At 38.9% G+C, this 25543-nt stretch overlaps 1 protein-coding gene and 1 long non-coding RNA gene across 4 annotated transcripts in view; one reads left to right on the top strand and one right to left on the bottom strand.

Annotated features, from left to right (window-relative positions):
- Positions 1–228: 228 nt before the first annotated feature.
- The window catches only part of Cdk17 (cyclin dependent kinase 17), a 77629-nt gene continuing 52314 nt past the window's right edge, over positions 229–25543 (top strand). The window contains exons 1-2 of one of the 2 annotated variants that reach the window (XM_069990476.1): positions 230–308; positions 5357–5440. The gene's annotated coding sequence lies outside the window, so the exon portion shown is untranslated. Of the gene's footprint in view, positions 309–5356; positions 5441–25543 lie in introns of both variants that reach the window. The other variant, XM_069990469.1, reaches the window with a different exon arrangement.
- The window catches only part of LOC138805632 (uncharacterized), a 33184-nt gene continuing 9671 nt past the window's right edge, over positions 2031–25543 (bottom strand). Inside the window, exons 2-4 of one of the 2 annotated variants that reach the window (XR_011365606.1) lie at positions 17003–17129; positions 4488–4648; positions 2031–2355 (exon numbers count right to left, since the gene is read on the bottom strand). This is a non-coding gene — a long non-coding RNA (uncharacterized lncRNA). Of the gene's footprint in view, positions 2356–4487; positions 4655–17002; positions 17130–25543 lie in introns of both variants that reach the window. The other variant, XR_011365607.1, reaches the window with a different exon arrangement.

The following is a 25543-nucleotide window of genomic DNA, read 5'->3' as shown; positions in this document are numbered from 1 at the left end:
GGTGGGGAAGGAGCCCGGCGGGCCGGCGCGGATTCGTGGGCCGCCCGCGCGGCTCTGCGGCCCGGGAGCCATGTTGACCGGGGGGCTCAGCCACGCGTGAGAGGCGAGGCCTCGGCGGATCCTCCCGGAGCTCCGCACCCCCCGGCCGGAGCCGGAAGACGGGCGGCGGAGGCCTGCGCCGCCGAGGCGCCTCGGGGCTGCCAGCCGCCGAGACCCGGACCTGCATCCGGTTGCCGCGGGCGTCGGCGGAGCCGCTTTCCCTCCGCGCCTGGCCTCGCCCCGGGACGCGGGGTCCCCCGCACTTGCTGGTGAGTTGGCGGCCGAGCCGCCCGGTTCCCCGGGCGCCGGATCGGCCACAGGGTAGGGGAAGGGGGGACGCAGGCCCGGCGGGGAAGTTGCGAGAGGCGGCGCGGCACCGGGGCTCGCGTGTACCCTGTCCGTCACTCATCGGGGCGGACGCGGACCCCGGATGGCCCGGGCATTTCCACGGGCGAGGTGGGGGGGGGCGTCGGCCCTCCCACCCGGCGTCTTCCCGGGAGGCGACCCTGGCCGCTGCTTCCCGTGCTTTGCAGCCGCTGTGGTCTCCGGAGGGCGGCGGAGGAGGCGGGGGACGGAAAGTCCCCCGAGACACAAAGGTTCCCCCCCCCCCCCCGCAGCCCAGGCGGGGGTGGAGTTGGTTGGGGGGCGCGGGCGGCGCTGCCTTCGCCGCGCGCTAGCGGGGCGGCGGGAGGTGGGCGAGGGGGCGGCGGCCGCGGCGCCCGAACTCCTTGGAGACGCCGAGGCTGCGCGCGGGTGGGAGCGCGGAGGAGGAGGAGGAGGAGGAGCATGCGGGACTGGAGGGAGCTCCGAGGAGGAGGAGGAGTCCGCGCGTGGGGCGCGGGGCCGAGACAAAGATCGGGGCCGCCCGCGGGGTCGGAGGGTCACCCCCTGGAGTGTGGGTCTGAAAGCGGAGGTGGAGGAAACGGGGGAATCCCGGAGAGCCGGTGGCGGGGCATAAGGGAGGGTGCTAAATGTGCTCTCTGGGCTGCTGCCCCTTTTCCCGGAGATTTTATTTTTTTGTACCCTGATGCTTTTTGCTCCCCAACTCCTTTCCATCCCCCCTCTTCCCCCCCCACAGCCTGCCACATTGACTCTCCGGTGTGTGCTCTCCCCCCCAGCCCCCCAGGTTTCAACACACTCCTTTTCGGGTCAGCAGTGTTTTGCCTTCAGCTCGGCGAACGTTGGCTAATGACAGGATGCCTGAGCTTGTTCTGACCCTGAACTGCCTTGAACTCCTCGGTCTTCCTCCTACCCTTTTCCTTTCTGGGATCTACAGTGTCACATGGCCATATTAACAATTAGCTTTTCTTCTGCAAAAATGGCAAAAGCCTTTAGCTGAAATCCGTGGCGCCTCTCTTCTGTTAATGTGTCCACCGAGGAAGACGCGGCGGTGCTCCTCTTAGACAAATTGATTTTCTAGAAACAAGTGGCAAATGTTGTTTTCAGTCTTGGTCATCCCGGGGGTCAGCAACAGTGTATTCCTGGCAGCCAGACTTGTGAAGTGTCACCGGAAAGGCTGAAAGATAGACAATTCTGACCTCAAAGTTTTTTGTTTTGTTTTTTTTTTTCTTTCCTCTTTCTTTTCTCTGTCTTCTCCCTCTCTCTTTTCTTTGGATTTCTTTTTTGGGGGGGATTTCTTTTTTTAAGACATTTATTTGTGCAAGATCAAAGTAACAACTCTGAGTTACTGTGTTTTAGATTGACTTTGTTCACCATTGAGCAGAAAAAATGAATGAGATTTTAAGATCTCTGATCTTTTGAGTTGACCCAAACCTCCCTTGAAGCTGGAAGTAAGGCTGGACTAAAATTATGGGGGTAAAACTGATGGTATTGCCATTGGTTCTATTTTTGTTCTTTATTAGTCTCGAGTTGGCTTATTTATTAAGCGTTGGGATGTTGCTTTGTTATGAAATCATTTCAGTCGTCCCAATTCTAGCATCTGCATATTCCCCTAAATAGTGGGCTGGGACAAAAGGAAAAAACATGTGTGATTCTATTTAAGGAATATTGTTTTATTTTTATATTATAATATTATGAAAGAATAATAGAATGTAAAGAAGTGTCCTTTTATCTGGTAAACCATTTCATAGGCCCAAAGCACTGTTTAGTGTGCTTCAAAGAAAAACTGCAGGTTCATGAATTGAAGCTGCTTTAAAATTATTATTCAAATATTAATTACTTGATTTCTCTAATTAAGATAAAAACATTCTGAAGAATGTGTGAGAAGGAAGTAAAAGGAAAGCCTGGTGGATGAAAAGCCATTGGTGGTGGTGTCTGTATGCAGTCGTCTTGCAGCTTGCTGTGCAGCTGTTGACACTGAAAAATATTCAGAAATTTTACTTTAAGTATTATTCTTTGGTTTTAGGGACTCCCTACTCCAACTCGACGCTAAAACATATTGGAGACCTTGTGTGAAATTACAGGTCATGTATGTTTCCTGATGTTTTAACGTTTATCAAAAGACCATATTGATGGTACATTGATTTTTAACTACATCTTTATTATTTATTAGTGTCTGCTCAGATATTAGTGTCACTTCTAGGAAAAAAAAACAACTCCCCAAGAGTTAACAAATGTTTATTGGTGGTTAATCTTTTTTCTAGAGTTTATAGATTTTCATATTATTTTGCCATCAGAAAAAAAAATGAAGGTAGAATTTGTCTTGTTAATATCTTAATTTGCCTACTATAAAAGAAGGTTGTTATTTAGTCTCATCTTTGGATTTCACACAACAAAGTAACTGAGTGTTGAGTATTAAAATAGTGTAAATGGCCATCTGGTTACCAGAAGGTCAAAATAGATAGGTGCATAGTAAGAAAAGATGTTGGAGGAATTGATTTAATTTGTACCTCATTTCTCTAGTAATTCTTGGCTTTATGAAAATGGAAATTTTTCAGTTGCTTACTTTGTATCACTGGTTAGCAGTTTAGACCCAGGATATTTTATTTATGTCTGTTCTAGCCAATTTTCAGTTACTCCTTCAGTGCTACAGTGGTGATGCAGAGAGGTGGCATAATGGAATCATTGGCTTTGCTCTTTCAGGGCTTGTTTTTCCCTTTGTGCAGTACATTACCTCCCCCCCCCCACACCCCTTTCCCTTCATTGGTGAAGTAGTATGAACTGAGAAACAGTGCACATATTTTGTTGTGAACAGTAGAAGCTGTAATAGCAACCAAGTTTTTCACAAGTAAAGATGATAAAAAGTTCTCTGTGAACACTTTTTTTTTTGCCCATTTTCTTTGTTTGATAGCGCTAAATATTTATAAAGCATTACATTTTAAACCCTCATTGCTGATCCTTATGTCTGTAAAGTTATGTTATCATGTTCTGGCATTCTTCTGCATAGCATTTGTATTTCCAGGGTGGATAGTTAATTAATTTATTGCCATTATATGTTAAAGCCAGCTTCAAATTAATCTCCAGGGTATTCAATCTGTTCTACACATTTTCTCTCCTTTTGTACATGGAAAGGAAAAAGAAATGTAGGTTCTTTGGCATTTTGTCTGGGTAATTTTTGCTTAAACCTTTAAAGTCATTAGGAAGGGTGCGTGTGCGTGTGCGTGTGCGTGTGCGTGTGCGTGTGCGTGTGTGTGTGTGTGTGTGTGTTTGTTTTAATGCCAGTCCTGGGTGTTGATCGTAGGTCCTAGGTGCTATGTCTGGAGTGGGCTTTTTGTTGTTGTTGTTTAAGTCCAGTGCTCTACCACTTGAACCACACCTTGACCTCCATCTTTTTAGTTAGTTAATTGGAGACAAATGTCTTCACACTTTCCTTACCAGACTGATTTTGAACAGCAGTCCTCAGTTCTCAGCCTCCTCAGTAGGTAGGATTTTATTACAGGCACAAGCCACTGATGCCTGACTAGGAAGTATTATAAATAAAGTGTATTCTTTATAAAGTACTTTATTTTAAATTATGAAGATAAGCCATAGGTTTATGATATTTAAAATGTGCTTTATATAGCATGTATGCCTATATTAGAAAACAATATAACTTACTAGCAATATGTAATGTTGCCAGTTTCTTTGAACCAGTGAAAGACTGCTGAGACTGGCTTTTAAGAATTATGTCACCAGTTGATTTTTTTGTTGTTATTTTTGTTCACAACATAGTTAGTGTTTACTTTTGGGGGGGTAAGGGTGGAAGGTGTTTATTTTAGATGTCTGCAAAATATTGACCTAGAAAGCAGAATTGCTAAGGGCCAGAAAAATGTTTTGAGTGTAACTTTCTGTTCTACTCTATTTTGTTCTCTCAGTTGGCCAAATGGGAAAATCAATAGACCATTTACCAGCAAATCTAATAATGTTGTTATGTTCTGCAGTAACATACAATAGTGAATACTATGTTTGAGGAGGTGGATTTACAGATCTATGGCATATGAGAGGATGTGAAAATTACTTGGCTTTCCAAAGTCTCTTCTAAAAATATATTTTGATATAACCTAACCTACCTTTGTCTTCTCAGGTTTCTATAACAAACTACTATTCACTGTGTGGCCTAAAAACAAACACAGTTCTGGAGTCCAGAAGTATGAGATCAGCTTGGTTGAGTTCTAGTGAGGGCTTTCCTCATTTGCAGATGCCTATCTTCTTAACTGGTCTGATCTTCCCTCTGGTGCTTGCGTGAAGATAGAGCCCAGGAATGGGAAAGAGGGAGAGAGAGAGGAAAAGGGAAAAAAAAAAAAAAAAACAGAATGATTCTTTTCCTCTTCTAAGAGCCCAAATCCCATTATAAGAACCTACCCTCAAGACTCATTTAGATCTAATTTCTTCTAAGGACTCACATGCAGTCACTGTCACACTGGAAGATTAGGCATGAATGGGGGGACAGTGGGGGAGAGTGGGTAACTCAAATATTACTTAAGAATGGTTGAAGAAATTAATGTTAATTGTGTCTTTGGCCAGGCTCTATACTGTTACCTTGTTAAATCTTTACAGAAGCCCAGCATGTACGTGTTGTACCATTTTTCAAATGAGGAAACAAAGCTCTTTGATTAAATAATTGTCTTCTGGGTCCTACCACTACAGTTGACTGTAAGATTCTAGTTTAAAGCATGAACTTAAACCACTATGCTGCTTTGCCTCCACAGCAGTAGAATTCGAAAAGTTCAGTGTTAAGTATTTGCTCTCTATAAACAGTGGTAAATTAGAAAATTTAGTTTTTGAAATTAGTTTTACTACATGAAACACCGAACTATACAAATGGATAAAGGTATGTTTATCTCTCAAAAGGAATTCAGAGTGCTTAAAAAGAAACCAAAAATACTTGTGGAATCTTCACTGCCCTTTCTTCCCCTCCCCACTTTTTTTTTTTCTTCAGAAAATGCCTGTGTAGCTCATATTGGCCTAGAATATAGGAACTACCTGCCTCTGCCTCCTGAGCTTCTGAGTGTTGGAATTACAGGTGTGTGCTACCATACCCAGATCTTAGATTTAATTTCAATCATGAATTTATCAGAGTTGCTTGTGTATAAAAGGAATATGGCTGCTGTTATATGTATTATAGTTCAAATACATTAAATTCTTTGTTTACTTATTTGGATTTTACATATGTTAAAGTTAGCTTTCATTGTTAGCTCTCTTTGTCTGTCATCTTTCTGTTGCTGTGACAAAATACCTGACCAAAAAAAAAAAACAGCTTAAAGTAGGAAAGATTTCACTTCTCTCATGATTTCGGAAGTTTCGATCTGTGGTTACTATTCTCCATGGTTTTGGGTTTAGGATTAAGCAGAACAAGGCAGGGGACACAGAATTGACCAAAGCTACTCACCACATGGTATCTGGGAAGCAGGGAGGGAGAGAAAAGAGAGAGGCCAGGGACAAAAATTTTCTTTCTTTGGCATGTCCTAACTTCAACTAGGCCTTACCTCTTAGGTTTTTCCTGCCTCCCAATAGCTCCTTAAGAATTCCAGAAGGAATTAATCCACTCTTGAGGTTAAAGTCCTTATGATCTGATTATCTCTCTAAGGCTCCATGCCTAAAACAGCTGCCCTAAGGGGACTAAACCTTCAATAGCTGAGCTCTGGGGAACTATTCAGATCCAAGCCATAAAACCATCAGAGAGGACAGTCGAGATGTGTGTGTATGGAGTGAAAATTGTGCCTCAAATACACACACACACACACACACACACACACATATACACGCTCACACCTATTGGCTTTTGATATTAGTATTGCTTATTTTAAGACAGGTGTCAATTTTCAACATATTTATATATGACTGCTTAGATTTCTGCAACTACATTGTACATTTTTGTATTGAAAATTGATTCTTATGACATGAGAATTGCAAATTAGTATGATTAATGTATATCTTATATTTTGCTCACATTTAAAGGGGAAAAAATGTTTCCTGAAGATAATCCGTTGAAGAATCACCTGCCTGCTGCAAGTGGTTCATGCCTATAATCCTCTGTTGAGGAGGCTGAGATCTGAGGAGTGCATTTTGAAGCTAGCCTCAGTAGGAAAGTCTGTGAGACTCTTATCTCTGATTAACCACCAAAAAGCAGAAAGCAGACCTATTGCTCAAGTGGTAGAGGACTAGCCTTAAGCAAAAAGGCTCAGAGATAGCACCCAGACCCTATGTTCAAGCCCCAAAAGTGGCACCAAAAAAAAAAAAAGAATCAGTGAAATTTGCTCTTTCTTTAGTAAAAGTTTATCTGAGAAAGTTTATCTGAGCCAGGCACCAGTGGCTCACACCTGGAATCCTAGGTACTCAGGAGGCTGAGAGCTGAGGATCATGGTTCAAAGTCAGCCCTGTGAGACAGAGACCCTGAGACACTCATTTCTAATTAACCACTGTGGTTCAAAGTGGTAGAACACTAGCCTGAGTGGGAAAAGCTCAGGAACAGCGCCTAGCCTCTGAGTTCACCATGACTTACAAAAAAAAAGAAGAAAAAGAAAAAGGTTTATCTGAGCATGATGTCACATGCCATAACCCCAGCACTGGGAGAAATGATTTCAAGGCCATCCTGGGCTAAAGAAACAAAGCCTACCTTTTGACAGTGCTTTTAAAATTCTTTATGGGGCTGGGAATGTGGCTTAGTGGTAGAGCGCTTCTTGCCTAGCATGCATGAAGCCCTGGGTTTGATTCCTCAGCAACATAAACAGAAAAAGCCTAAAGTGGTGCTATGGTTCAAGTGGTAGAGTATTAGCCTTGAGCAAAATAAGCAGCTCAGGACAGTGCCCAGGCCCTGAGTTCAAGCCCCAGGACTGCCCCTCCCCCCAAAAAAAAGTACTTATTACTGTAAATGCTTTCAAGAATGTTTTAAATTTGTGAACATGTTTATAAACAGTGGGCAAGGACTTCAGAGATAATTTTTCTGTTAGTTACTTAGTTATCTACTTAATCATGCTATTTTTAAATTGATAGTTAATACTTGTTTCTAGAACATATTAATGTTCATTAATATAAACAAAGGTTGGTACACATTTATATATTGGTGAGAAGTCATCATTTAACAAATCGAAACTCTTGTCACTCTCCCAATTGATACACTCTTCTTTCAAGTTAGTTAATCTGTGTTTTTTTGAGGACAGGGACACTGTATACTAGACAATGTGGTAGGTGCTGGAATTCAAAGATGAGGAAAATGGCATGTTATAATTCAATGCTGTGACACTTGGAGACAGATTCTCATTTTTGAGGCCAAATGTCAGTTCCGAGGAAGTTGGCTTTGCTCCACTCTGGCAGAATTCTGGTGTTTCTGTTGTTTAGCCTTTATGTCTAGTGTAGTACTAATACATTATGTTTTGAGTAATTATATGCAAGTCTCTCCCTCTTTGGGCTGACTTTGTGCTCTAGAGGGACTGTTTTCTTGTTTATAGTTCTTTGGCATATTATATATTGTTTAAGTCAGTGAAGTAATGGGACTAAGAAAGACAACCTTGACTAGTAAATCAGGGTCAGAATAGTCATGGCCTACAAACAGTTGACAATAAATTTTTATATAGTAAAGAAAATGAAAAGGCATAAAGGTTTTGAATGTTGGAGTTTATGTAATGTTGGAGGCATTTGTGTGACAGTAATCTAGAAGCAGTTCATAGGCCAATGTGAAGGGGCAGTAATTTGGCCTAACTGAGGCTTTCATTACTTGTGAGGTATACTAACTTATTAGCAAAAACAGAAGGAAGTAGGATATAGTCTTCAAAGATGCTGTCTTTTAGGTAAATTGGAAATACAAAACTACAATGTCTACCATAGTTTTGTATCTACCCAGGTGCCAGTGGCTTGGACCAGCCTGTAATCCTATCCAGGAAAGTGAAATCTGAGGATCATGATTTGAAACCAGTCAGGGCAGACAAATCTAGTTACTTAGCAAAAAACTGGAAGTGGAGGGGTAGCTCAAGTGGTAGAGTACCAACCTTGATTGATACCCATTTGAAATGGTAATGGTTAGTCTGAACATTGTATGTCCTAAGTATGTCAGATGCTTTTTTTTATCTTAATTTTAGTGGGAGCTCACAGCTTAACTGTTATTTTGAGACTTTAAACTTGGGCCTTTGAAAAATGTTGGAACTTTTAAGACTGTGGCAACTAGTGGAGACAGAGTAAATGGGTTTTGCATCATGAGATGGACATGAGCCTTTAGGGAATGAGATGTATAGGGTGTTACAGTTTAGGAGATGTATTTTGTTTTCAGATTGAAAACTTCTGATGGTTGTGGTAGTTAAGTTTGATTGGGTTGACAAATACCTAGATTAGTAAAGCATTCCTCTAGGTATATCTATGAAGGGGTTTGCAGTTATGATTAGATCATGAAAGGTCTGATCTAATAAATGGTTTAATCCAGTGATAGATGGAAAAATTGAATAAACTACTGCTGGGAGGAAGTAGGTCACTGAAGTGGTTACATCTTTCTATGGCTCCTTTTGTTATAGTCCACTGTGCTTCCTGTCTTTCATTATGTGTGTTGGTCTACCACACTTTTCTTGCCATAAAGGACTGAAACTGAACAGAGTGTCTTTCCTTCTCAAGCCCCATGACCCACTTGATGAACTCAGAGCCTAGGCACTGTGCCTGAGCTTTTTTGCACAAGGCCAACACCACCACTTTGAGCTACAGCTCCACTTTCAGGTTAATTGGAGATAAGAGTCTCATGGACTTTCTTACGTGGGCTAGTTTTGAACTGTGATCCTCAGATCTCAGCTTCCTGGGTAGCTAGGATTACAGGCAGGAGCCACCAGCATCCTACTACTCTCATATTTTGACACAGCAACTCAAAAGTCTCATTAGCACATTAGTATTTAAAATTTGCTTTGATAATTGGTTTGTAGAAAGATATTACTAATTATATTTGGGTTTCTTTGCTGGAAAGTTGAATTACTCCTGCCTCCTTTATGTTTTGCCCTAATTCTAAGGAATCTGTTACCATTTCTTGAATTCTAACTGCTTCCTTTCTCAAGTTATGTGATAAAATTGTTGTATATAATCTTAAAATTCTGAGGTTTTTCTTGCGGGAGATGGATGGGAGGTTCAGTCCATCCATTATACTTGTTTTACATTTCAGCATTTAAAATTGTTGGTATCTTATAATTTATCTTGATATCTAGTATATTAAGATGAAAAGTTTTGATATTTTATGTTTTATCTACTTCTGTGAAGGTGAAAATGTGGGCTGCAGGGTGATAATAAAGTTTATGGAAAGAAAACTGAAGCTGGTCCTTTCAGCTCCCTATAATATGTCGCTATGTTTTTTCTTTAGGACGGTCTACTGTAGCACTTGAACCTTCAATATGTCCGCATATGTATAAGATCACATGAATTGGAATACACATTTTTACTATTTAAAGATCATTTCAGTAGAGATTATTTAATTTATCATAGACTTTTTTTCCTCCACTTTATTCATGTTACCAAAAAAGGTGAACTAATAGTTACTGCGAGGAGAACTAGTCAGTGACTTTTTTTCTTTCAATATTGGGGTTTGAACTCAGAGTCTTGCACTTCCTGGCAAAGTGCTATTCTTGTGTCATGCCCCTAGCCTTTTTACTGTAGTTAATTTTCAAATAGGGTCTCATACATTTCCCCCAAGCTAGTCTTAGACGACTGTGGTCTTCCTGTCTACAACTCCTGTGTAGCTGTGTTTATAGTTGCGTACCACTATGCCAACTTGTTTTTTGAGGTGTGTTGGGGGGGGGGTATTGATAACTCTTTGCCTGGGCTGATCTCAAACCTCCTATGTCCTATGTCCTCCTCCCAAATAGCTGAGATTATAGGCCTTATATACTGTGCCTGGCCTGCCTTGAGTGAGTGACATTTTGCTGAAGGTATTTGGTAGATTTCTCAGCAGGGGTGATGCTAAAGCTTTGTATAGAGAAGAGAGAGGAAGGGCATTGCCTGCATTTCCTATGCTAAGTGCATGTAAAAGGTGGGGAGTTATGAAAAAAGACATTTCTTTAAAAATAGTGTTATTGCTGGACACTGGTGGTTTATACCTGTAATCCTAGCTACTCAGGAGACTGAAATCTTAGAGTCACAGTTTGAAAACAGCCTGGGCAGGAAAGTCCACAAGACCTTAGGTCCAGTTAGCTACCCGAAAACTGGAAGTGGAGCTGTGACTCAAAGTGGTAGGGTGCTAGCCTTAAGCAAAAAAGCTCAGGGACAGTGTCCTGGCCCTGAGCCTCAAGCTCCTTGACTAAATGACTGACTGACTGACTAACAAACTAACTAACTAAATAATCATTCCCCACCAGCTTGATATGTGGTAGGTATAAAGAAATACTGATTGAGATAGTAGTAGGAGATGAGATCACTGGGGGGGGGGGTAAGGTGTGTGGGTTTTATTTATCTACAGAATTAGGCTGCATATTGAACACTTTTTAGGGAAAGTTTTGTGAACAGTTGCAAACAGGTGCTTCAGAAAGGTAGGCATTATAGGCATTATAGGTACACATTTGTTTTAGTTGCTGTATAATGTTTGCTTTTGTCCATATAGCATAGTTTAGTCACTTGATTCTTTACAGACTATTAAGAGGGGAAAAATTGATTCTTTATGGACGCTTGGGCTGTTTCTATCTTTTGCATCTATTGTACCAGATAAATCTCAGTGTCTCTCCCATCCTTCTATAGATATATAGTTATCTGTAAACACACATATGTCATTGTGCTATTGAATATGTGATGTAAATTATGAGAATGAGAATATTGTCTGTATCCAACTGAGATGGAAGCAGTGAACATACCTAAATGGTCAGATCTTGGTTTCAACTACCACTCTTTACTAAAAGGAGCCAGGCTTCCTTGGAGAAACAGCTAGCTCTGGACAGGAAATAAAAATACTTGATGAGTCTGTAATACTTCTAACGATGGAATGTAAGAAATACTCAGACTAATGAGCTAGTTATGTCTGAGGGAGCGAGCAAATTGAAAGTGCACAGTGGCCAATACTGGAGTATTTTGGATAACATAATAACCCAAAGTGTAAAATAAAGTATATAAATAATGTCCCTGGGTTCATACTGAAACAAGTGTAAATAAATGGAGAAGAATAAACAAATCTCTTGTGTAGAAGAATTCAAAATGATATATGTAGAAAGTTCCCTAAGAGGCTGGGTAGGTGGCTCAGTGGTAGAGCGCTTGTCTTGCATGCATGAGGCCCTGGGTTCGATTCCTCAGCACTACATAAGCAGAAAAAAAATCCGGAAGTGGCGATGTGGCTCAAGTGGTAGAGCGCTAGCCTTGAGCTGAAGAGCTGAGGGACAGCGCCCAGGGCCAGGGTTTAGGCCCCACAACCCAGACCCCCCCCAAAAAAAAGAAAGTTCCCAAGAGCATATGACACCTCACTTTTTAAGTGTAAGCTACACAAAGTAACTTCTTTCCAAAGACCACAGTATGGGAAATGGGGAAAAAGAATAAGCTGACATAGGAGAAATCTGAAAATATTACCTCAACCATATGATCACAGTTAGGGAATAGGAACAATTCGGTTATGCTGACAGTATCATATAATGAGAATGCCCCTTCACCTCTGTGGTCTTCTATGAAAATCATAACCCAGTCTAATCATGAGGAAAACATCAGAAAAACCCCAAATGAGGGACATACTGCAAAATATTTAAATGGTACTTCTCAAAACTGTCAAGGTAACAAAAACAATGAAGTCAGAGAGACTGTCAGAACCAGGACAAGCCTAAGAATATGTGATTATTACAATATAATGTGGCAAATTGGACAGGATCCTGGAACAGTAGGAGTACACTAGATAAGAACTAAGGAAATTTAAATAAAGTATGGACTTCTCAGGTCATTGCGGCAAAGGTATCCCATGTAATATTTTAATAACAGAGACTGGGTACGTTAGGGGAACTCCATGCACAGTTTTGCAATTTTCCTGTAAACCTAAAGTATTCTAGAGTAAAAGTTTATTTAAAGCTGAGCACAGGTGGCTCATTACTGTTTTAGGAGGCTGAGATTTATGGATTAAGGCTCATTGTTAGCCTAGGCAGGAAAGTCCATGGAGACTTTTAGTTAACCACCAAAAATCTAGAAGTAGAGCTATGGCTCCTAGTGGTAGAGTGCTGGCTTTAAGGGGGGATAAAAAGGTTAGAGACAGTGCCCAGGCCCTGAGTTCAAGTTTATTTTAAAAAAGTTTATTTTAAAAAAGATTAATGCCTCTATAATTTTCATACATATCAAATTGCCCATTTTGTACTAATAATACCTGAAGTGTTGGAGGCCTGTTTTCAGTAATCTGACCAGCTGAATATGTTAGCAGATTTTTGGAATTTTACCAGTTTAATAGATAAGAACTATTGGAATTCAGGAATTGTATTTCTCGTGTAATTTTTCATGTTTTAGAGGCATTTTACTTTTTTTTTTTTTTTTTTTACTTTTTTTCTCTTGAACTTTTCATGATCTATTGTTTTTGTTCTTTTGGTTTCAGTTCTGTATAGGGATATTTGTCCTTTATATGTGAAGTGGGATGCATTAAAAATATAGTTTACAATTTTTTTAATAGAATACCTCATGAACTTTTTTTATTGGTTTATATCAGTTATATGGCAGGAGGCGAGTTTCATTGTTAAATCTCCACCCCTGTTAACATTGTATTTCAATCAATTTCACTCTATTGTATCATACTCCCTATGCCCTTTCCTCTGAGAAATCGAGTCCTCAGCAGGCTGCCTTGTTTCATTTTTTTTATCATTATGAGTAACTTATTTAAATCTCCTTATGCTACTCTCTGGTAACCCCCATCCACAGTCCCTACCTGTCCAGAGTCTTGTATCTGTTCCTTCTCATCCCCCTATTAATCATCAGGTTTTGATGTTTCTCTGTACTGTTCTCAGGTATAATTGAGTGCTATTCATGCATTTTCTTTCCATTCTTCCCTTTCCTTTTCCTGACTAGTCTGTTCACTTGGTTTATGTTCATTATTGTAATTATGTATGTGAATATTTATACTTATGTACATATCCATGAGTAAGACTGTTTTGTAGGTGTAGCTTCCACATTTAAGTGAAAACATGATACTGAGCTTGCTCAGTAAGATGTTCCCATGCACTTTTGTATCGTGATAAGCTCTTTTCCTTTTATGTTACAGCAACTTATAATGTAGTTAGAAAAATCTTCATCATAGTACACTTTCAAGGAAATTCATCCATATTTGTTTTCAGTACATGTTGTTTCCTTTTTCATACTGAGATTTTAAGTTTTGAGTACTTAAATTCATCCCAGTCTTTGAGGCTTCATTAAATGCTTAACTTTTGAGCCAGGCATAGTGCCTCATCCTTGTAATCCCAGCTACTCACAAAGCAGAGATTGAGAGGATCATATTTCAAGGCCAATCTGGGCAAAAGTTAGGGAGACCTCATGTCAACCAATAAAAAGCTGGGTGTGGTGGTACACATCTGTCGTCACCCAGCTACCTGGGTGATGTAAATAAGTGCTCTCGAGGCTAGCCCAGGAAAAAATGAGAACCTGTTTGAATAATAACTAAAGCAAAAGGGCCAAGAGTATGCCTCAAGTGGTAGAACACCTCATTTGAAAATATGAGTTCCTATGCCGGCTGCTGGAGGCTCACACCTGCAATCCTAGTTACTCAGGAGCTGAGATCTGAAGATTGTGGTTCAAAGCCAGCTGGGGCAGAAAAGTCCGTGAGACTCTTATCTCCAATTAACCACAAGAAAACTGGAAGTGGTTCTGTGGCTCAAGTGGGTGAGCGCTCGCCTTGAGCTGAAGAGCTGAGGGATAGTGCCCAGGCCCAAAGTTCAAGCCCCACCACCGACAAAAAAGCAAGAAAGAAAATATGAGTTCCTGAGTTTAAACCCTAGTACCACCACTTTTATTTTATTTTTATTTTTTATTTTTTTTGGGTCTGGTGATGGGGCCTGAACTCTGGGCCGGGGCGCTGTCCCTCTGCTCTTCAGCTCAAGGCTAGCACTCTACCACTTGAGCCACAGCGCCACTTCCGGCTTTTTTCTTTTTTGCTTATGTGGTGCTGAGGAATCGAACCCAGGGCCTCATGCATGCAAGGCAAGCGCTCTACCACTGAGCCATCTTCCCAGCCTTTATTTTTATTTTTTAAGATAGGATTCTCTATATGTAACTCAGGCTGGCTTTGTATTATCTGAATTACTCTTGCCCTCATGCTCCTGAGTGCTTAGATTACAGATTTGCAGGCATGTAGCACTATGCCCAGCTATTTGACCTTTTCTTTCAGATAACTTCTACATAAGGATGCCTGTGGTATTACAGTTGCTTTAAGTGATTTACAGTCAAAGAAATGCCTATACATACACTCTTGATGGATAAACATTCTAGAAAACAGTTTAAACATTTCATTGCTTCAATTATGAATTATGGTTTATATGTGATTTTTAAAAAAACTATTTTAAAGTTTCTTTACTGTTAAATTGTGGTGTATTTCTGAATATACTTTCCTTCTGCTGATTATTATTATTGTAGACTATTCATATTTAGTTTTCCTTCATTTTGTTCTTTATACTGGTCTTGCTCAGATTGTTAAACTTGTCTGTGATTTGTCTCTCACTTTCCTTAGAACACCTCTCTGATTCCATGGCCTTTCTGATACTAGAAACATTTAACTGTTTTATTAAGACAGGGGCCATATGTGTCTCTGGATGCTGCCTGATGTAGGGAGATGTTTTATCATAATTTTATATAGAGGTATTTCCCCCCAATACTGCTTGTGATGAATCTAATATTTCTAAACTTTTCAATAGACATCTGGGAAATTAACTGGTAGGGCTGTGGAATTTTTTTTTTTTTCCCGGGAAAACACCCAAAGAGAATAACCTGTTGTGTTTAATGCTTGTAGAAGTGAAGGAGGAAACCACCTTTGGGGTTAGTAGGAGGAATGATAGTATGTTGTTATTGTTGGGGGCGTGAACAGAATAGCAAAGCGAGAAAGGACCACAAAGGGGATATTTATTGAGGGCGTGGGATTTGGTTAAAGTAAATATTTCATTGTCAAGCTTCATGAGAATTACAGTAAGGATCATGCTAATAGTTGAGAATTGACAGACATAGCAAGGCAAGGGCTTTGAGGTAAGACTTTCAGAGTCTTGGAAAATGAACAGTCATTTACTGCTTTTTATTGAAAAATTGAATAACCTGATGTTAGTTTATATGAGTTTTCCGGAAGTTCCTGAAATGAACAATGAAGTTATTTGAAATTCTTATCTGCCTGGCCAACAGTTTCCTGGAATAGTAAGTCATTTGTTGAAGACAGCTGTCTAGTAATGGTTAATGTAGACTGTAACCCCAGGGTAGATAATTCTCAGTGCCTCTTCAGAACTGAGGAATGAGGTCTATCTAAACAAGATATTTAAGATACCTAAGTAGGCAGTTGAATATCTATAGCTCAGTAACAAGGTTGCGATCAGAGATAGAACATTGGGATCTATTATTAAAGATATTCTATGGGGATGAGTTTTGCTTAACAAGGAACAAAGTGAGAAGAAAAATGCTTGGGTCTTAAGAGTTGTAGCACACATTTGTGTGTGTGTGTGTGTGTGTGTGTGTGTGTGTGTATGTGTGTGTGTGTGTGTGTGTGTGTGTGTGTGTGTGTTTTGTATTGGGGTGACAGAGTGGAAAGAACATATGAAGCAGGTATGAGAGACTGGGAAAAAAAACCTAGGATATCATATGGAAGTAAAGAAAGTATTTTAAGGATGGTGAGGGAGTGATAAATATCTCTGAAATAGAGGAGAGGTGAAGATGGGGTGGAGAAAAGTTAATTTCTATTTTTTTCTGTCTTTAACTTCACGTGTGTTTATAGTGGCTATGTTTTGAAGTGCATATTGAGGAGAGTGGGATATCAAGTTCAAGTGAGAAATCTAGTAGGATTTTTGATCAGCATTGAGGCTTGTTTAGGTTTGGTGACCAAAACTTTCTGTTGTGTGACTGATCCAGATGAAGTGAAACGTGCAGATGTACAGAAAGCCTTAGATGGATATGCATACACAATCAGGTCTCAGTTAATGATGGGGGCACATTTGAGAATGTTTTCAGGAGCTTTCATTGTGAAGACATCATGTTGTACTTAGATAAATTTAGATACTTAGACAAATCAATCAGTTAATGTGGCTTCTTCAGGCAATTAAAAAACGGGGTTTAAGAGTACTGCTGATGTAACATGGTATATACTGCATAGTAAACATTTTTTATGTAAGTAGTACACTAATGATAAAAGTGTGGTATAGTAAATATGTAAATAAGTCACTTATTTTCATTGTCAGGCACTAGATACTATACATGATTATATGTTATGCTTTACATGACCAGCAGTACAGTAGGCTTGTTCATACTAGAATCTTCACAAATATGAGTAATGCATTGCACTATGACACCACTAGGGGATACAACTCTTTTTTAGCTCTGTTATAATCTTATGAGACCCACTGACATATGTGCAGTCCTCATTGTTGATCAAAATACTGTCACCAAATGTTGTCACATGACTGTGTTTATGCATTAAGATAGACACAAGCATATGTACCTTCCTCCTGCTCTCTGCCTTTGGAGTGACTGTAGCAAGATAGTTCTGCTGTGCCTCTTTGCTTCTGATTGTTATCCTTGCTGTTTGCTCAATTGCCCTTACTCTTAGAACTTGACTGGAATTCATCCTGTTTGAACATAACATATATATTAATGTGGGGAAGTAATTAATTTGCTTCTCTTCAGAACTAGCATTGTTTTGGATTTAGCTAGAGTCTTGAGATCTTTGGTGTTGCTGCTTGGGAAGAAGTGGATTTTGGATAAAATTATAAAGGAAAAGAGTTTGCCAAGAAGAAAAAGGACGGGATAAAGAAGGACAAGGGATATATATATATATATATACTTATATATGTACATGCACGTATACATATATACATACTGTGCAAAACAGGTAAGGGAATAGAAAGTAGGAATAATTTTCTTGAAACACTCATTATGTGATCTCTGGAAATGAGGCTGAAAGTAACAAACAGGGGCCATACAGAGGCCTATGCCTAGGTAGAAAAAGGCCTCTCTCTCTCTCTCTCTCTTTTCTTTCTCTGTCTTTTTTTAAAATTTGATACTGGTCCTGAGGCTTGAACTCAGGGTCTGGGTGCTGTTCCAGTGTGCTCAAGGCTAGCACACTACCACTTAAGCCATTTGTGGCTTTCTTTTATTTTTGTAGTTAAGTGGAGATAAGAGTGTTAAGAGTCTTTTGGACTTTCTTGCCTGGGCTGGTTTCCATCTGTCATCCTTAGATCTCAGCATCCTGGATAGCTAGAATTACCAACCTGGAGAATGATCTTTTGACTCCAGTGATTAGTTTTCTGTGTATGTGACTAGTTTTTCTGTGTAAGTATAAGTATAGGTTGTTTACAGAACTATTCAGTCTATTTTTTAGAAATTATTAGCTTTAGCAGTTGTACCAGAATGGTTTCATTTCTTCAGTCTGTTCTTAGCACAATTATTACCTGATGAGAAATTCTTTTTTTAGGTTAGAAATAGAGCATTTTTTTTGTAGAAAGTGATATTACCAATTTGGTGTCCATATTAATCTCTCAGTTTGCTTATGATATGGGACATGGAGAGTCACAGGTATGTAAACTGCAGTCTTATATACAGGACATATATTTGATGTTCACAATCTAGGAATGGAAGAAATAACATCTTGGCTGGGGGCCGGTGCCTTGGGTTTATAATCCTAGCTACTCAGGAGGCTGAGATCTGAGGATTATGGTTCAAAGCCAGCCCAGGCAGAAAAGTCCATGAGACTCTTATATCCAATTAATCACCAGAAAACTGGAAGTGGTGCTGTGGCTCAAGTGTATTTACTCACTTTGAGCTGAAGAGTTCAGGGGCAGCACCCAGGGCCATAGTTCAAGGTCCAGGACTAACACCCCCCCACTCCTCTTCCCCCCACCCAAAGTAAAATCTGCTGAATGCTCACTGTGTGCTGGCCACAACCCATATATTACCACATCCATTTTAGGTAATTGTTCATTAATTTCTCTACGAGAAAGATTTTTTTTTAGCCATGACTTTCTCAGTGTGACACTTATCACTCCCCAATTTCTGCTATATACAGTATAATTCTTATGTGCTGTAAAACTTTCATCACCAGTACCACAGTTGTATGTAATTAGCATCTCACCAAGGTGTTAATTAAATGTAGGAATATGTTACTTCTCATCTTTGAGGATCAAGACAGAACAGGTAGTGAGCAATAATGAGGCAGAGAGAATTTAGGCTCAATAGCCAATCTTTCACTAACTGGAATCTGTTTAATTCCACTTAATAGAACATTCAAGCAGCCGGAAGTGTCCTATGAATCAGAATTCTACTTAACCATTTTAAATAATTTTCTGTTCTCATAGGAAACCTTTCTTTGAACATTTAAACATTTGCTTTATTATACTTAAGCATACTTTGCAATTATTTTCTATTAACTTAATCCAGTACTTTAATTTTCTATTTGTAATAATCTGAGGTTTCCTAAATAAGTGGAATTAGTACAATAGAAAAGCCTACAAGCCGGGCGCTGGTGGCTCACGCCTGTAATCCTAGCTACTCAGGAGGCTGAGATCTGAGGATCGCGGTTCAAAGCCAGCCCGGGCAGGAGAGACCGTGAGACTCCTATCTCCAATAAACCACCAGAAAACCGGAAGTGGCGCTGTAGCTCAAGTGGTAGAGCGCTCGCCTTGAGCTGAAGAGCTGAGGGACAGCTCCCAGGCCCAGAGTTCAAGCCCCACGACCGACAAAAAAAAAAAAAAAAAAAAGAAAAGCCTACAAATCAAAAAGAAAACATTTAGAAAAAAATTAAAGTTGTGGCTATGGAGTTCTGATAGGTACACATTTCTTACTGTTTTGATTGAATCCTTATAATTTGACTTTTACTGTAGACCTCATAGAGCATACTTGTTTTATGCTTCCCCCATTTAGGATTGGTATGTAAACAATTTTTAATTTTCCAATTAGTAATATGGAGGTTTTGAGATTCCCCTTCCCAAAAAAGTCACAGAAAATATTTTCTGATGATGGTAACTTTAGAGTTTTGAAGCCAGCTGATTTAATCTTAGGAAAGATCTTTTGGGAAGAATGTCAAGTATCTGTAGAAATCAAAAGTGACCTTTATCTTAACATCCTTTCCTCATCTCAAGGAAAATTTACCAGAAGATTGAGTAGTACTGGCATTTTTTAATAATGCTGCCAAGTTTTCCACTGTTGCTGAGGAAAGTTGGCCTCTATTCAGTAGAATTTTTCTTACTAATGCTTTAATAAACTGCTAAGATTTTAAAATGTAAACAAACCATTGTTTGTAAACAAGCCATTCTAGAAATTACAAAATGACAAAATAGTTTAGTTGTCTACTTTAGATGACTCTTGCAGACATAGACTAGAAGGTTGAATATACAGTTTTCTTTTAAACATGATTATAAAAATCATCTTTAAATTATGCTAAACCTAACTTTTCTTTTTTGTTCTGTACTGGGGCTTGAACTCAGGAACTTGAGCTATTGCCCAGCTAGCCCTTTTGGCTCATAACTGATGCTCTACTACATGAGCCATACCTTCGGTTCCAGCTTTTTGCTGGTTAATTGGAATTAAGACTCTCTGAGATTTGTCTGATCTGGCTGATTTTGAGCCTTGATTCTCCAATCTCAGCCTCTCAAGTAGCTAGGGTTATGCTAACATTCTTCTTGAAACCTACCTGAAAATTTAGAAAACAGATTTTGTGAGACTTGTGCTTTAAAACATACAAAAACTAAGACATGGTATTATTTGTTCATAATTGGAAAATGTCTGAGGATATAAACATTATTATTATTATTATTTCTGAAGGTGTACTAGGTTTTGAACTGAGGGCCTTGCTAGACAGGTGCTCCACCACTTGAGCCATGTATCCAGCCATTTTGCTTTAGTTACTTTTCAAAAAGAATCTATGATTGAGCCAGACTGAATCGTGGTCCTGCTATTTATGCTTCTCATGTAGTATAATATGTGTCACATGACCAACTTTTTAATTGGTTGAAATGGGGGGTCTTGTGAACGTCTTTGCTTGGGCTGGCTTAAATGCAATCCTCCAAATACCTCTGGAATAACAAGGATTACAGGTATAAACCATTATATTCTTGTTTTTGAAAGGAATTAAAGTTTCATTCTTACAGTTAACTGTAAGAAATGTCACCTTTAAAATATGTAAAAAATTACTTAATTTTTATGATTAAAATGAGGCCACTAAATGCTATTTTAATTTCTTACTGTTGAAGTTAAGTGATTAAAAGGGTGGACATCATAGAAAGCCACACTGATATAAAGATTGGTTGAAAATAGCTCTAAAGGAATAGGTTTTCAGTTTTCTTGTTCTGACAACCTTTTCATATGTATACTTGTCTGTTGAAGAATCTTAAGAGCTTCTATTTATGTAGGTTGAACTATTGTACCACAAATTAAAATTTAAATTATAAGAAATTATAATTTTAAAGATAATATATAACTATATTAAAATATGAATATGTTCAGATTGTTTCACATATTTGCAAGACTTCTGTTAGGTCTGTCTGCCTAGGACATACTTGGAGCCTTACATTGAGGGCACATTACTGTATTTTGGTCTATTACAAAAATATATTCATTGTATTGGAGAATTCCACTGTACACTCATAAGAGAAGTCGTAAATAATTGCAAAGGCAAATGACTTCTTGATATTTTTATAAAAATTATTTTAGCTGGATGTGGGTTGTTTATGTCTGTAATCTGGCTCCTCAGGAACCTGAAAGCTGAGAGTGACAGTTGGACAAGTTGGGCAGGAAAGTACATGAGACTTTTTATCTCCTATTAACCACCAAAACCACAAAACAAACAAACAAAAAACAGAAAACTAGCCAAAAAACTGGAGGTGTAGCTATGGACTTGAGCAAAAAAGCTCAGGGACAGCACACACACACACACACACACACACACACACACACACACACACACACACACACACACACACACACACACACACACACACACACACACACACACACACACACACACACACACACACACACACACACACACACACACACACACACACCACACACACACACACACACGTTCTCACCTCAGTAAGGATTGCCTAGACCACCTTGGAGAATTTGCACACACACACGTTCTCACCTCAGTAAAGATTGCCTAGACCACCTTGGAGAATTTGCATTTTTCTGATTGTTACAGGACAGCACCCAAGCTCTGAGTTCAATCTCCAACACTGGTATACACACACACACACACACATTATCACCTCAGTAAAGATTGCCTAGACCACCTTGGAGAATCTGCATTTTTCTGATTGTTACTTTGTTATTTTCTATAGAGCCATAGTAATCTGTGAAATGCCACTTCTGTCATCTAATCTTGCATAACCTCTTTACTATGAATAAAGAGTCTTAGTTTTATGGGCTTTAATTGGAAATGGCAAGCTTTCTGGCTGTTCTGTCTAAGACACTTTAAAGCTTGGACATTTTGGAGTCTGTTTCTACCTATAAAAAGTATAGAATACCAGTTGATAAGGCTTTCATCAAAATAAAATAATTATAGCAACAGACAGTTTCCAATCAAATCTTACCATCAGCCTGTTATAGTAGTATAAGAATGTAATCCCAGAGCCGGGAGCAGGCGGCTCACACCTGTAATCCTAGTTACTCAGAAGGCTGAGATTTGAGGATCACGGTTCAAAGCCAGCCTGGGCAGGAAAGTCCGTGAAACTTATCTCCAGTAAACCATCAGAAAACCGGAAGTGGCACTGTAGCTCAAGTGGTAGAGCGCTAGCCTTGAGCTGAAGAGCTGAGGGACAGTGCTCAGGCCCAGAGTTCAAGCCCCACACCGACCAAAAAAAAAAAAAAAAAGTAATCCCAACACTTAGAAAGGAGTATTCGAAGTCCCAGTCCAACCTGGCACTACATAATGTGTTCAAGGTCAAAAGAGCTGTACAAGGAGACCCTATCTCAGTAAACTAAACAAATAAAGCCCTTACTGTTAATAGGGGTTAGTAGCAAAGGCTGAGATATGTTCCAATTTCTCACAGACACTTTGGATGATTTGATTAAATAGGATTTGTGTTTCTAACTTGTTTATAAGTTGCTTCAGAGAATTATTTAACTATTGTCCTTTCTCTGTCCTGTCTAGTATTTGTTTGGGCCTTCCAGGTTCTTCACAAGGAGGTAAATACTTTAAAACATAAGCAGCAAAATATCCTTCCTTTTCTAAGTTGCTTTCTTCTTGTACTTGGAACTTAAACTAATTAGAAACAATAAAGAGGAAGCTATGTAGCAGATGAAGTTGAGGCGGGAGTTCATAGGGTAGGGAATACCTATGCTTTCAATATAGAGAAAACAGCTGGGCACCAGTGTCTCACGCCTGTAATCCTGCTACTCAAGAGGCTGAGATCTGAGGATCGTGATTCAAAGCCAGGGCAGGAAAGTCTATGAAACTCTCACCTCCAATAAACCAACAGAAAACCGAAAGTGGTGCTATAGCTCAAGTAGTAGAGCGCTCGCCTTGAGCTGAAGAGCTGAGGGACAGCGCTCAGGCACAGAATTCAAGCCCCGTGACCGAAAAAAAATTGTGTGATTGTGTGTGTGTGTGTGTGTGTGTGAGAAGAGAGAGAGAGAAAACAATTTTTTTATAACTCAAAAGAAAACCATCAAGCATTATCCTTAGTGAAGCTATGTGCCAAATCTATTTTGGGTGATCTGAGTGTGGACTAGCCTGTTAAACCTTTTAAGTTCTAAGTGGCTTTTTGCTTTCTAACTGTAACCTTTGAGTTTTTAACTCTGCACTGTTTAAATTTCTCTCTATGTAAAAATGGAAGTAATTTCAATACCTTTAAACATTATAGTTAAAAGTCTTAATGTATATAAAGTACTAGGACAAATTAACACATAATACTGCTTAACTGCTTTTCCTATTACAGAATGCATTAAAAAGGGAAAAGATACCATTTCTTTGGCAATATTAACTTCTAGTAATTCCAGAGATCATATATTTTAAAGTAATTTCTGAAAAAACTTACATAATATGAAAAGTTCATTTTACTCTTTTCTGTTATTTAGAGCATATTTTATTACTCTGAATTATGCGAGAGAAAATTTATTGAAGATCAAATCATTTAGTATTGAGAATTTGGTTATTTAAATTGTAATGATGATTTTTTGTACTTTTCCCCCTTTGAATTTATAGGTACATTCTTAGTGAATGTTGTAAAAGAAACTGATAAGTTTTTCTTCAATGTTTTAAATAAATTGTATTAATGCATTTTATGTACAAAACAATAGATTTCATTATGAAATTTTCACACATTTTTTTCTTTGTATTTAGTAGTTGTACAAAGGGATTTCAATTCAACATGTCAGTTTTTGAGTACAATGTACATCTTGACTTACATATATTTTTTACTCATCCCACCATTATTCTGTCTTATGCCTGCTCTTCTTATCTCCTTCCTATTCTTCTCCCCCTTTTTCTCTGGTAATCCCATAATATTTTCATGTGGTTTATTGTAACATCTAGATTCCATATATGAGACAAAACATGAAATAATGGTCTTTCTCAAACTGGTATGTTTTGCTTAACATTATGCTCTTTGGTATTATTTGTCTATTCATTTTCCTGGAATTACTTTTTCTGGTGCCAATATTTTGGCTCATACTCTGGCCGGCTTTTTTGCCTAAGGCTGGCACTCTAACACTTGGTCCATACCTTCATTTCTGGCTTTTTGCTGGTTAGTTGCAAGTAAAAGTCTATTGGATTTGTCTGCCCCCAGTGTGGCTTTGAACCTCAATTCTTAGATTTGAGTCTCCTGAATAGCTAGGATTCCAGGAGCAAGCCACTGGTTTCTTTATGGCTTGCTAGGTAGGCACGTTGTTCATTGAGCCATAACTCAGCCCCTACTTTGCTCATGTAACTGTAACCCCTCTGTATAGTATTTTCATAATAAAAAACTTACTGAAAAAAGAAAGGAATATTTCAAATCATCTGTTTGTTCTACAGTTAAAATATTTGTTATATTTAATTTAAAACATACTTGCAAAAACTGCTTTGGGTAGCATTTAAGGAAGTAAGTGAAAGATATATTAGAAGCACTTTCAACAGTCTGACTGATCACTGCTTGTTAATAGTAACTAGTGGCTTATGGGCTTTAAGAGGATTTTTCTGTAGGTTGACCTTAAATATTGTCTTTTCCTACCAGTTATTTGTAAACTTTACTTGTCACTGTAACTGCCTACTTTAAACATCACCTAAACCAATGAGATACCAATGTACAGGGAGAGCAGTTTTTGTGAAAACTTTAGAAAGAAAATGAAGACAGGCAGTTGAAAAAAAAATCTTGGGATAAGATGTAATGAAGTCAACTAAAAGTCTAAAAAGGTTGTGCAAATCTAGAATACTTTGGTATTCACAAGAATTTAGATTTGTTTTCAAGCTTTCCCTTTACTTTGAAAGAAATCACCTAGAATTGCTTGGTGTGTGACTTACGTAAGAAATTCCTGTCAGAGATCCAGGCCTGCATCCCACAGCCAAGAATTAGAGAGTACATTCATTGTTTTAAGTTAAAATGAACAAGTTATATAGGTATAAGTTTTTTGTTTTCTTTTTGTGTTTCCTTGAGTTGCCAAATTTGGTATTGGACTGGCTCTGAGTTAGTTGATTAAATTTATGAATTAATTTCTGGTGAATATACCTTCTGTATAGGAATATTTTTCTTGAGCTCTTAATTTGAAGAAAAAAAACAATAGGACTGAAACAATTTTTGAGAAATTTTAACATGGGTTTTGAAGTAAGATTAGAATAATACATTAATGTCATAATTAGTACCTCTTGTAGTTTCTAGATGTCATTTTTTTTTAAATTTGAGCTGTTTCTTAAACACTGTAGATTTGTAGATAGGAATCCCCTTCTTAGATTCTTTTCTGGCCTTCTTAGCTTCTTCCCCATTTTCTGGTGGTACTAGGGTTTAAACTCATGGCCTTGTGTTGGTAAGCAGGCACTCTTATTTGTTCATGCCTCTAGCCCTTTTTT

This window comes from Dipodomys merriami, unplaced genomic scaffold, assembly GCF_024711535.1.
Source record: "Dipodomys merriami isolate MVZ:Mamm:240054 unplaced genomic scaffold, mDipMer1.0.p SCAF_10, whole genome shotgun sequence".
In the NCBI taxonomy this organism is placed as follows: Eukaryota; Metazoa; Chordata; class Mammalia; order Rodentia; family Heteromyidae; genus Dipodomys; species Dipodomys merriami.
This window is presented reverse-complemented; position numbering and strand designations above follow the sequence as displayed.